This window comes from Rattus norvegicus, chromosome 1 (assembly GCF_036323735.1).
Source record: "Rattus norvegicus strain BN/NHsdMcwi chromosome 1, GRCr8, whole genome shotgun sequence".
In the NCBI taxonomy this organism is placed as follows: domain Eukaryota; kingdom Metazoa; phylum Chordata; class Mammalia; order Rodentia; family Muridae; genus Rattus; species Rattus norvegicus.
The window spans coordinates 5,308,689-5,321,283 of record NC_086019.1 but is presented as its reverse complement, the minus strand read 5'-3'; the positions used below and the strand labels follow the sequence as shown (position 1 = coordinate 5,321,283).

At 44.7% G+C, this 12,595-nt stretch overlaps 1 pseudogene; it reads left to right on the top strand.

Annotated features, from left to right (window-relative positions):
* LOC134484940 (V-type proton ATPase catalytic subunit A-like) overlaps positions 1–12,595 on the top strand; it is a 45,153-nt pseudogene extending 32,558 nt beyond the window's left edge.

Here is a 12,595-nt window from a genome sequence, read left to right as displayed (position 1 = left end):
GCTATGTGCCTCTGGCTTTGGATGTGATAGAAGTGGTAGTTCTTGCAGGTCTCCAGGTCTCCAGGTCTCCTGAGTTTATACACACACTAGTGTACATTCACACACACACACACACACACACACACACTTGCACACCGTGTGTGCAATATCCAGGATCCCCACATACTGCCCACATGTGCTCACACAAAAAGGCTTTGTGGATAGCAGCTTGCCCTCTGCTTTCTCACTCTCTGTCAGCTGCTGAGCCTCCTTGTGCCCTGAAGGTGTGTCAGAGCCAATCCCAGATCTGAGCAGCCACCTCAGTCTAAACCCAGTGAGAAACAATACCTCCCTGATTATGTATGACAGTCCCTTCTTGCCAGCATACAGTTTGTCCCCAACTTAATCAGGATACCTGGCATTCTTCCCACTGATCCACAGGCTATCAGCCCCGCCCCCAAAGCACCCTTTACCTCTGCGCATGCCCATCTAAAACACAGGACCACACTGTGTGACCATAAAGAGCTCCCAGAACCTCACCCAGCCTTCTGTAAAACAGCCATTTCATTTCTACTTGCTATTTCCTTTTAGCTCCGTTACTCTGGGACTCGAGCATATGTCCTGGAGGAGTAAAGCTTGTGGTTTCCTGACATATGCTTTGAGCTGCACAGCTCTACTATTCTGTCTTAGAAATGTAAATGTAGAACTTGTCCGTCTTAGAAGCCTATCCCTTGCTCCCTTCTTTCCTATTTTGCAGGATGGTGGCATACCGAGCTGGCTCATCTAAGAAAGACACACTGCCACTGAGCTGGGCCGGCAGTCACCTTTGCTTTCATTGTTACACAAATCTATATGTTGTACATGAGTGTTATATTCTACATCAGTAGTTCTCAACCCTCCTAATGCTGCAATCCGTTAGTACAGTCCTTCATGTTGTGGCGACTCCCAACCATAAAATTACTTTTATTGCTACTTCATAACTGTAATTTTGCTACTGTTATAAATTATACTATAAATAAATTATAATATAAATATATCTGTTTTCTGATGGTCTTAGGCAACCCTGGGAAAGGGTCATTAACACACAAAGGGGCCGTGACCCACAGATTGAGAACCACTATTTTGACCCTCAGGGTGATTGCCACATGGACAAAGAGCATGGCCTCTCTGGCTAGTCAGAGAAGACTTGGGTCTGTGTAGCCCAGCACTGCCTGAAAACAGGATGATAATTCCCTGTTTCTTATAGGAGGAGTGGCCATTTAGTCCATTTGTGTTGTTATAACAAGATGTTCCGGAAGGGATATGGTAGTCCGCTTCGTCTGCTTCAACTATACCCATGGTCAGACATGGTATGACTCATACCTTGAATCCCAGAACTTAACGGAGGCAGAGGCAGGAGGATCTCTGTGAGTTTAAGGACAACCTGGCTTGCAGAGTGAGTTCCAGGCCAACTGGGGATACATAGTGAGACCTTACCTAAAAAAAATAAGATATTCACAATAATAACTCCATAATTAGAGAAATAATAACTCCTGTGTTTGAGTCAGGGTTTTAGAGATGATAGCTCACAATCAGGGGAACCTGTTTCTTTTGGGCCAGTGATTAAGATCAGGTGCTGACGCTGATGGGCATGCAGTGAAGCTAACATCTTATCTTACATCTAAGAAGCAGGATGAGAAGAGGCCCGGGTCCCACAACCTCCTTCAGGGGCAAACCCCCAATGATTTGAAGACTTCCCACTAGGCCCAACCTCCTAAAGTTTCTACCACCTCCCAATATCACCACGCTGGGGATCTAGCCTTTAACCTATGAGCCTTTGGGAAAGTCTCAAAGTGTGATTTATAAAGAACAGGTTTATTCGCGCAGTTCTGCCTGTGCAAAGTCTGAGATCTGGTGAGGAGATGGCCTCTGCTTCTTGCTGGAGCCATATTACAGCATCTTCTGGAGAGAAGGGACCCTGTGTTGTCTCATGGATGGTAGAGCAGGGTCCGAGTAACACATCTTTTCTAAGGGCCTTCATCCCATACATGCAGCAAGAATATTCGCCCTCTGCTTATCTCTTTCTGAAAAGGCCCCGTTCCTTACTAGTCATCCATTAGCCGTTAAGTTTCAATCTCTAAATTTTGGAAGGACTATAAACCACAGGAAACAGAACTTTTTAATTTCATGTATGTACAATCCAAGTAACATTAACCATTGTCCCATTTCAACCTTTCTCAAATCTCCCAGAAGGACATTTAAGGACAGAATTCAGTAGTCCAAACTTCATTCAGATGAATGAATGTTCTGACCATGTTAAGAATAAAAACGTTTACTTTATAAAATAAATATTTGTTTATTCAGTCATGTGGCCAACATATAAATGATGAATGTAACATTTGAGAAACTTAATATCCTGTCCCATGTCTTTTTGAAAACCTGGCTATCTTTACCGTGAAACGCAGCTCGCTCTCTCTGTGTTTCTGAGGAAGATGCTAAGTCTGGACATACTCAGGTCCCTTACATTTCAGAAGTGGGAAGACTTTAGAGAGAGAAAAAATCTGGCACTCGGACTTGTGGTTTTCATAATGCCTCAACTTTATTATGGAATGTATAGACCAAAGAAAATTTCATTCAATGGTAGCCTCTGGATTTATGGCTAAGGTGAGCTTCTAAGATAAACTTCATTGGCTTTTTGTGTACCTTTCACTGGTATTAAGGGAAAGAAATTTTAAATTAATAATGTTTATCAATTCTTTGAGAGTTTCATACAATGTGGTTCAATTAGATTCACCCCCTTCCCTGGCTCTTCCAAGATTCACAGCCCTTCCCCATTCACCATTTGGTCTTCCACTGTGGCTTGGTAGACTTCCCAGAGGCCACACCTTAGAGAAAACTGACTCTTCTCCCCACAGCTAACAATTGCAATAGTTCCACAACTGGAGGGGGGCTTCCCTCCCAACTTTAAATATTATATTTATTTATGCACTGATGTGTGTGTGTGTGTGTGTGTGTGTGTGTGTGTGTGTGTGTAGATACCCATGCGGTCAGAAGTGGGCATCAGAGCCCCTGGACCTGACAGGTATTGTGAGACTCCCACTACAGAGGTTGAGAACTGAACTCTGGTGCTCTATAAGAGTAATGGGCAGTCTTAACCCCTGAGCCACCTCTCCAGTCCCAAGGCAAAGGAATTCCTAAATATTTTGTACAGCCCACAATTTTATGTGAAACATGAACAGCAGTGTGAAAATCGTCGTAGCTGTGGTGATTGACAGATCATATTAGGTGTGACTTGTAGGTTTGTTAAGTCCAAGTGACAGGCACCTGCTGTTGACGGAAGCCACTCTACCTCTGAAGACACTGTCCTTCTGGATCTCCTCCTTCTCTAATGTTAGTCATTGCCCAGAGAGCTTTCGCAGTCTCTGGAAAGGGTACTTTGCTGGCCATCATGGGCACACCTGATTTATAGTCTGAGGACAACTGGTGCCCAAAGAAAAACCCCGTATCTAGTCCCCTAGGGATAACGTTGCAGACAACAGGCACACTGGCCATTAGGTGGCTTACAGGTGACAGTTATTTATTTCCCACGGGTATGGAAGCTGGGAAATCAGTATCAGAGCAGACAGGTTCAGTGTCTTGGAAAGACTCTCTGTTTCATAAACAGAGGTCTTCTCCCTTTAACCTCACACTGTGGAAGGGACAAAGAAGCACTTTGGGGCCTCTTATGACAGTAATCCCTTTGTAAAGGATGCATCCTTGTGTCCTCTCATAGGTTCCACATCCAAGTACCATCACCTGAAGGGCTGGGTCTCAACTTGTAAGTTTTAGAAGGAACAACATTTAATATACATGTACATGTGTGGTTGTGCGTGTATGTATGTACACATACACAGAGAGAGAGAGAGAGAGAGAGAGAGAGAGAGAGAGAGTGCTATGGACATAGATGCACTAGATTATATTATACAGATCACTTCACTTCATCACCATAAAACATTGCACTGTTTTCCAGGTTATACATGGGTGATCTGTGCTTCTAAAGAACGTCAGTGTAAGCAGGTTGCTGGCTCTGCAGTTTCTCAGGAAATAGCAATGTCTATAGCTGCCCTCCCTGGTTATCTTTGTCCAGAGAAATGGGAAATCCTCCTGACCCTCCTTGGAAGATTGGTTTTGCATCACTGACTATTTATAAAAGTAATGAGGCACTTAGTACCTGCTCCCCCAGTACCAAGACTTTAAGCTGCTCCCTGGGTAAATATGAGTCATTATTCTCCTGGTGTGATTAGAAGGACTCTAATTCACTTCCTATTCAGCTAGGCTTATTTGTTACCTTTTAGTAATTATATCCTAATGCTCTTTGAAAGAGACTCATTTCCTTTTCGAAGATGTGCGTCGAATTTTCATAATGGGCTTCACTTTAATTTAAAAAAAAATGATTTGCCCCACAGAATGATGGGCTTGGGTTACCCATGTCCAGCAGCAAAGCCAACCCACTCTCCAGGATCACGCTACTAAATGTGGAGGCGGGTCTCTTTTTGATTTGTAAAAGCAGAGGTTAAACAAAAACCTTGTTTCCAGGCATGCAAATTGCTATTCCTCCCATGGTTCATAATTCTTCGAGGAAAGTCTACAGAAAGCTTGTCCTCCTGCTCCAATGTCAAGGGTTTGAGGGCTTCTCTTCCTCTCCCATGTGCTTCAGAGAGGTCTCACTAACAAGGCTGCAGGCCCCCAGGAGGAAGAACAGAAAGAAAAAAATGGGTTCTGCAAGATGCAGCACTCCTGCAGGGAATTCAGATTTAAAGCACAGCTCCTATTTTCCTAAGAGTTGTTCTAACAAAATAGCGGCAAACGGTTTGTGCGAGCTACCTCCAAGAATATTATCACTGCCCCTGAACAAGAGGCCTCCTCTCCAACCCAGACAGCAGCTCCAGAGCCAAACTGCTCCTGTAAGCGTCTGTCTGCGATAAGGATGCCTGGGAACCAGTTCTTGGCCGCTAGTCCAAGTGGCTGCCCAGGCCCAGGGCATGGGCAAGAAGGTTTCTAAGAAAGACAGAGGAAAGGGGAGAGAGAAACTGAGTACACACCGTTTCTCTCCTTGTCTAGACTCTGGGTTTACTAAATTAAATGTTCCTCTCTGGTCCATAATCATCATATTATTTACATGTGAGGGAAAATACACAACTCAGTTGACCTTCATGAGCAGGACAAGGACACAGAGGAAGCCTGTGCTGAATTTAATTTAATGTTCTATAACAAACAAGGGGGAAAGATATAGAGATACTGATTTTGAGGGAAATGTTAATTACCCAAAGCTTAATTACAGATAACATCATGAGAAGAATACATAAATGGCTTGAAATGCAGCCAAGGCATTTTCCTAAGAACATTAAAAAATGATTGTTGTTTACAATTCACAAATCGCACAGACATAATGCTGAGGTGGGAGAAAAAAAAAAGCCGGGCCCGGCTAGAAGGAAGAATAAGATTTGAGACTTTAAAGCCAGCTTGGGAATTCAGAAGTCAGCCTGTGTCTCTGGAGTAAACGAGACTCGCACACCTTTAAAACTAAAATTAACAGATCACTGGCAAGCGTGTCGAGATAACATTCCAGGAGATGACAGGACCCAAATAAAAATAAATAATGTATAAGTTCTTAGAGTGAGAATTACAAGAACAAGAGATCTCACAGACACGTACCTCCTTGTAAGTACAATAGACGTGAAGGGAAGACAGGCGCCCCAGTTGACATCGGCTCCATTACTGAATGTACCTTTTCAGTCAATGCTGTCTTCCCTTGGTGGATGAATGGCTCACACTTATCTAGTCTACTCTTTTGATACGCTCTTTTGTCTTTTAATGACCCATTACCTCAGGAGGTGAGCTTTGAAAGAATAGGCTGTAGCATTTGGGGAAGAAGTTTGCTCCCCCTACGCCAACAGCACCCCAACCCCCAAGACTGACTTGAGGGTGTTTGCTCTGAAGGACAAAGGAAGTGCTTTGTAGTCCTTTATTTCCCGAAGCCCAGCTGACACTTGTGCTTGGGAAAGATAGAAGTTCCCTGGGTCCCAGACCTGGCCTCCCTCAACTGATTGTTGGAAACTGGGCTCTCATGGTATTGCAAGTAGGATCTCACCAGACAGGTGCAGGGGGCAAGGACACAGGGGGTTAAGAAAATGCTGTGACCTTGTAAGTTTTCAGTGCTTGCTGCCCTTTCAGAAGAATGGGAACACACGTGAGTTTTTGGTATGGCGGGGGAAACCATGCAGCTATGCTTGCATAACTTGCAGAAGACAACAGTACCCTCAAAGGAGAAGGGCGGAGACTCCTGGGCAGGCTGATGCACCTGCTCACCTAGTCGACAAGTGAAGAGGCCCTACTGATGATTTGTTGAGTTTGATCTGCATAAACTCGAAAGGAAGGGAGAGAGGGAAGAAGGGAAGGGAAGGGAAGGGAAGGGGGTGGAAGAGGTTGGAGGACTCTAGCTGATACAGGTTATTATCGTTTGTTCTGTAGCTTCATAGAACTTTTCTCCCCTCTTTCTTTTAAATGAAGTAAATGCATGATACACATTTAACCATGTTAAGGCAAAAATTAAGGGGACTGGAGAGATGGCTCAGCACTTAAGAGCATGCCTACTCTTCCAGGGGATCTGGGTTCAATTCCCAGCACCCACACAGTGGCTCACAATCTGCTGTAACTCCAGTTCCAGGGGATCCAATACTTTTTTCTGGCCTCCGTGGGCATTGCAAGCCCACGACGCCCAGATATACAGGCAAGCAAAGTTCTCAAACATTTAAAAAATAATTAAAATAAGTAAAGTTAATTCAATGACATGTGTTATGTAACCGCCATCTATATGTAGTTCTAAAACATTTTTGTGTTTCCAAAGCAAAACCCGGTTCACATTAGGTGTTGCTAAACACACACACACACACACACACACACACACACACACACACACACACACACACACATACACCATTACCTCATCTTCCAGCCCCCAGAAATTACCAGGCTACTTCTTGATTCTATGAGTTTGCCTATTCTGAATATTGCACATAAACTGCACAATGCAATATATAAAATCGCATGTCCTCCTTTTCAGCATAGTTTGAAACTATATCCACCTTGTATTGCATATCAGTACTTATACGAGGAAATGATATTCCATATTTAGGGTAGGTCTCTCTGGATGAGCCACCCGTTTCCTGATGGGCAGTCTGCTCCCACCATTTGCCTTTTGTAAAAAGCAACAAAAGGCCTTTAGGGGATGTTTTCTAAGAAGTCATTGGAGAAAAATGAAACTATAGAGTCAATTGACGGCAGAAATAAAAAGACATCGAAACGTGGTACATAAACAAAGCCTTCGATTCAGAAAACCCTCAGCTTTTTGGAGCCTGGGTGGAGAGATGTCTCGGCACTGAAGGAAGAGCCTTGTCCTGCTCTTGGAGAAGACACAAGTTCTATTGCAAGGACCCACACCATCCAGCTCATGCCACCTCTAACTCCATTCCAGATGGTTTGACACCCTCTTCTGGCCTCCAGAGGCACTGGCTGTACACATGTGCACACGACTACAACCTTCCCCCTACACACACACACACACACACACACACACACACACACACACACACTTCAAAATAAGATAAATGCTTCTAAGTCTTTAATTTGAAAGTTTAAAAATAGCCTCTATTGTGCTAGGCAGACTACTAGGGTTGGGTGTCAGGGGTGGGAATAGCAAACTAGGTGTCAATTACCATCGGAAGGAGGCCACATTCGGAGGGTTTGGGGACTCCTCGTGATCCCCTCACATCTGTTAGTTTTCACAGGACAGTTTCACCTTTGTTGCTGTCACCCAAGTGATACAGGACCGCAAATCCCACCAACACCACAGCCACCATCAGTGCCCTACAAACTCACTTTGAAGACCCAGGGGTCCCTGACGCATGCTCATCAGAACGCCCCCAGCCTCTTATTCTCACCGGCCTCTTCCCAGGAGCCAGCAGGACCCAGAGAGATCTCAGACAAGCCTTCCGAGAGGAGACATTCTGGTACCCTGGGAATCCCCTGCAAGCTGTGAACAGCCATCCATCTCTCTTATTTAGAAACTGCTTTCTATTTTCGGGAAACTTAAGCTGCACACGTATGTGTGGGGTGTTGTGTAATGTTAGGATGCATACATTGTGGATGACTGAATCAGGGCGATAAGATCGCCATCCTGGAGTGTACTTTTCTCTTTGCAGAAAAATCATCCAAGTTTCCCATCTTTTCTGACCTCACCTGGGCAGCCTGCCTTGACTTTGGGTTCTCCCAGACACCCACCGAATAACATAAGTTAGTCCCCCAGACATTCCCCAACTTCACCTAGAGTATCTCCTACAGCTTCAGAATTCTTCTATCCAGTAAAGCATGGGTAAAATAACCTAATTTCAAATACATTCAGATTCCTATGATGGTTACGTACTGGAGTAAGGCTTAATGATAGCGGGCCAGCATCTCCTGTATCTTAACATATCAAAACGTTAAATTTTAATGAGAATTTCTAATCCAAATTCTTAATTGGAAATTAAGAATTTATTTGAAGTTATTAAAAATAAATCTGAAATGGATTAGAGATTTAAATCTTAAAGGCTTTGGAGCAAGGCATTTCACAACAGGATGGCAGAAGGGGTGAGCAGGCTCTCAGTGCCCTGGGTGCTTTCATCCTTGAGTTTCGTTTCCTCCTACGGGATCTTCAAACTAGGGAGTCACAGAGAACCTTTCCTTGGAGCTTGGCTGCAGGCATGGAGTTGTGAGGACAGTGAGAATAAAAGTACAGAGTGGCCACATGGCTTGGGCAGGGTCCTGTAAGCCCAGGTACCAGGATCCTGTCTCTTTCGGGGCTCTGTTCTCATTTTTCATCCCCTCCGGAAGTGCCTCCCGCATGACTTATTCTCTCCGTCTTCCCTGATTGGCTGATCAGCTACTGAGCTCCTTTGCCCCGCCCCCAGACCCTTGCACCCCTCCCCCCTCAGTTGTAAATCCTTGAGTAGCTGGGTTTGTTCTGCTGCAAGGTTTTCTGGCTTATAGCAAAGAAGGCTGGGGCACTGCTCATTGGGAAGAAGCTACAAGAGCTAGTGTGTCGGCTAACTAGGTGCCTTTTATCGGGGAGATGATTTGCAAACATTGAAAAGTAGAAGCATGAACTGAAAACTCAAACTGCTTTTGTCAAGAAAACTGCCCTTTACTGCTGAGGTAGAACCATTGGAGGAATGAGTTAGGTGCCTTCCTACTTTCCGATTCAGACATGTAAAAGAGTCAGTGGCTGACCCCTCGGATCCGGCCATCGGGAGATCACACAATGGAGACACATGGTATTACTCGTCTTCGGAAAATTACAGCCTTGTCTCCTCTAGAAAAAATGGAATGGCCCACGTGGATAGATTTAGAGAGTTGCGCACTGAAGGCTGCTCCTGTCTACAGCCAGGAACCTCGCTGAGATAAACTCTCAGTGACAGCGTAACACCGCTTTCAATAAACCCAATGAAGAAATAAAAGAAGAGAAGACGAAACGAGCAGCAAGCCGAGGTGGTTTATCCTGATCTGCCTATGGCAAAGAGCGCCCAACCATTCCTTGTACCTGACAGGGAGGAGGGAGGCTCCAGGAATGAGAACTCGGTTGAAGGATTTGGCTCTGGGGATGCTGGATAATGAGGGCTAGAGCTGTAGCTGTTCTGACCCCAAAGGCCATAGGTTAAACCGGTGGAGGTGAAGCACATTGCTGCTGGTGGGCTCTTCAGGAGTTGGAGCCTAAGAGATGAAGTCTAGTCACTAGAGAAATGCCCTTGAAGGGGACATTGAGACCTTAGTCTGTTCCTCTTACGTTTCCTAGCTGCTCTGCACCTCCCCCACAAGATTACCCCATAAACATGGGGGCAGTCAACCACAGACTAAGGGAACTGCCGATTTAAAAAAAAAAAAAAAAAAACGACGTGTATACCCTATGTTTACAGAAGAAAAATAATAAAAGATTGAAATATGTCCCCGATTTCAACCCAGGCAAAGAGGAGGAAGAAAGACGCTGTGACAGCCTGCCCACAGTCCCCTTCAATGGAGAACTTGCTAGTTCAGCTGTAGTAGGGCTGCTCGCTCCCCGCCTTCAGTTATCAGGTCCTGTGTGTCACTGCCTCGCTGAGGAGACACTAGTACAGGGGAGGGCGCCACCTCCAGGCAGCCCTCAATATTCTCCAGGCAGAATATTCAAGTTCCAAGCCACTGACTCAACCGATGACATCCCACCATGAAAAGTCCCTAGAGTATGGCTGGGGGTCCTACGGAAGCTCAGTCATACCCTGTAGATCCTGCTTCCCTGGGCTCTTCCGGGAGTGTGGATCACAGGGACACCCTCAGAAACATTGTCATGCTGAGTTTCATCTTCAAGGGCACGTCCTTGGAAGCCTGACCCTTGACCCCAGAGGAATGGGTACACTGTAGGCCAGAGAGTTGGAATTGTATGACTTTGGGGTTGGAGAACATGCTAGTAAGTCCCTTCCTAAAGAGGGGCAGCTAATAATGGTAGAGACTTTTCCAGGACAGCCACTGTGTGTGTGGGGGTCATGATCTGTTTGACCATAAAGGTACCGTTTTCTTGTTTTAATGAAAAGAAAAAAAAAATAAAAAAAAACTAAGTTTTCAAGTCAGGTTGGGAATGTTGAAGCCCGCATGCTTTTTGAAGTTTTATGTATTCCTAAGTCAACCGTTTCCTTGAAAGCCGCATGCCACGTAGACTTACTGGTGTCTATGCAGTGAGCCAAGATGCTTAGGAAAACTCAGAACCTTCTTCAAAATGTTAGATAAAATTAGCACCTTGTTGTTAAAAATCAGTAACACAGGCAAAAAGTCTACCGGCCTAGCAACCAAAGAGAAGTTAAGTAGGTCTGTGATTCTGGTTTAGGAACAAACTGTTTTTACCTGTACTCGGTTAGAAAGGGCTGAGTCGTCATATCGTCACTGTGTCCGTGGTGATTGCCACCAAGGACAAATAATGAGTGATCTCTAGATCTTTTTCTGTACGTTGGCTAAACATTCAAACCCAGCGTGTGTGGTTCTCTTATCAGTGATAAAGCAGAACCCCTGAGGTTAATGTCTAGACAGACACATGGATATAGGATGTGGGTGACTGATAGGGAGTTTCTTGGGCAATATTTCAAACTCGCATGTGTATATTTTAACACAGTTTCTGCGGCCATTGTTTGGAGACTCTAGCTTTAGAAGTTTCTAGCTTCCTAAAAATTTCTCAAGATTTTTATGTCTTCTTATTTTTTTTTCCTGATCCAAAATAAACTCTTCAGCTCTCATGAGAATTGTTTTTCCAGATGGGGGAAGCGTATTTCTGCTTCACTCTCAGAGAATCGGGCTTTCTGTCAAACCGGACGGAAGCAGCTGAAGCTTCTAAGTCTGTCAAAAGCTGCAGCCAGGGCTGTGTGAACACAGACATCAATTCTTTCTCCGATAGTTTGTAGGTTAGCAGTGTTCTGCTCTCAGGAAGCAACTGTGGGGTTTCAGTCCCTCCTTACCTGTAGCCCATGACTGTCAGGTCTCCTGAGCCTCCTTTGTCTCAGTCAGTGGGTCTCTAATGGAAAGGGGATGGATCTATGTGTTAAAGGGTGTTTGTTAGAATGGCTAGCATGATAAGGTACCAGAGAGGCTGAGAGCCTTGTAATCGTTCTACCCCTCAAGCAATTCCAGCCAGGCACTAAAGTTCTGCATAGTCCTGGAGAGCTGGTTGTTCACAGTCAATATTGGAAGCCGAAGAAGCTATTTCTAATATCAGCGAAGGGATGCGGCAGCAGCAGAAGAGAGGAACTTGCCAGCAAGAGTGGAAGCAAGCAGGCAAAAAGCAAAGCATCCTTCCTCTACATCCTTATATCTGCACTGCAACCACAAGGCACCATCTAGGTTCAGAGTAGGTCTTCCTGTTTCAAATGACATGGTCAAGAAAGTCCCTCACAGGCATGCCCGATGACTTGCATTTTAGTTGATTCCAGATCTAGTCCAGTTGACAAGCAAAATCAACCATCACATTTTTTTTTTATTTTGATTCTCTATCATGAAAAGATCTGGGCTGGGGTTGCAGCATAGGGGTAGAACACTTACCCAGCATGCACTAAGTGCTGGTTTCAGTCTTCAGACTGCAGAAAGTAAAATAAAGTGGAAAGTCCTAGAAATTTTGAGCAGACAGAGTACCAAGTGTAGATACTCACATTCTGTGGGTTCTCAGCAAAACACAGAAAAATAAGGAGTCTGTTTTCATACATTTTAATGATTTTAATGTTTTTCTTCTTAAGTGTTACACTTTATAACACGGCATAATGTGGTAGGAAGGAACATCTTGGCGGGCCCCTGCCAAAATGTCCCCTTGAGGAACCACATCATGCGGACAGGCCTAGTATAAAGAAGATTTTTTTGGGGGGTGGGGGGAGAAGGGGGTATGGAAAAGTGGAAGAGTCAGAGAAGGAGGGCAGAGAAAGACAGAAAGAGAGAGGAGAGAGAGGAAGATAGGCCAGTTGGGAACACATGGAAAGAGAGAAAAGGTAGGGAGAGAAAGAATAGGAGATGGAGAGAGACAGAGAGGAGAGAGAGAGAGAGACAGAGAGACAGA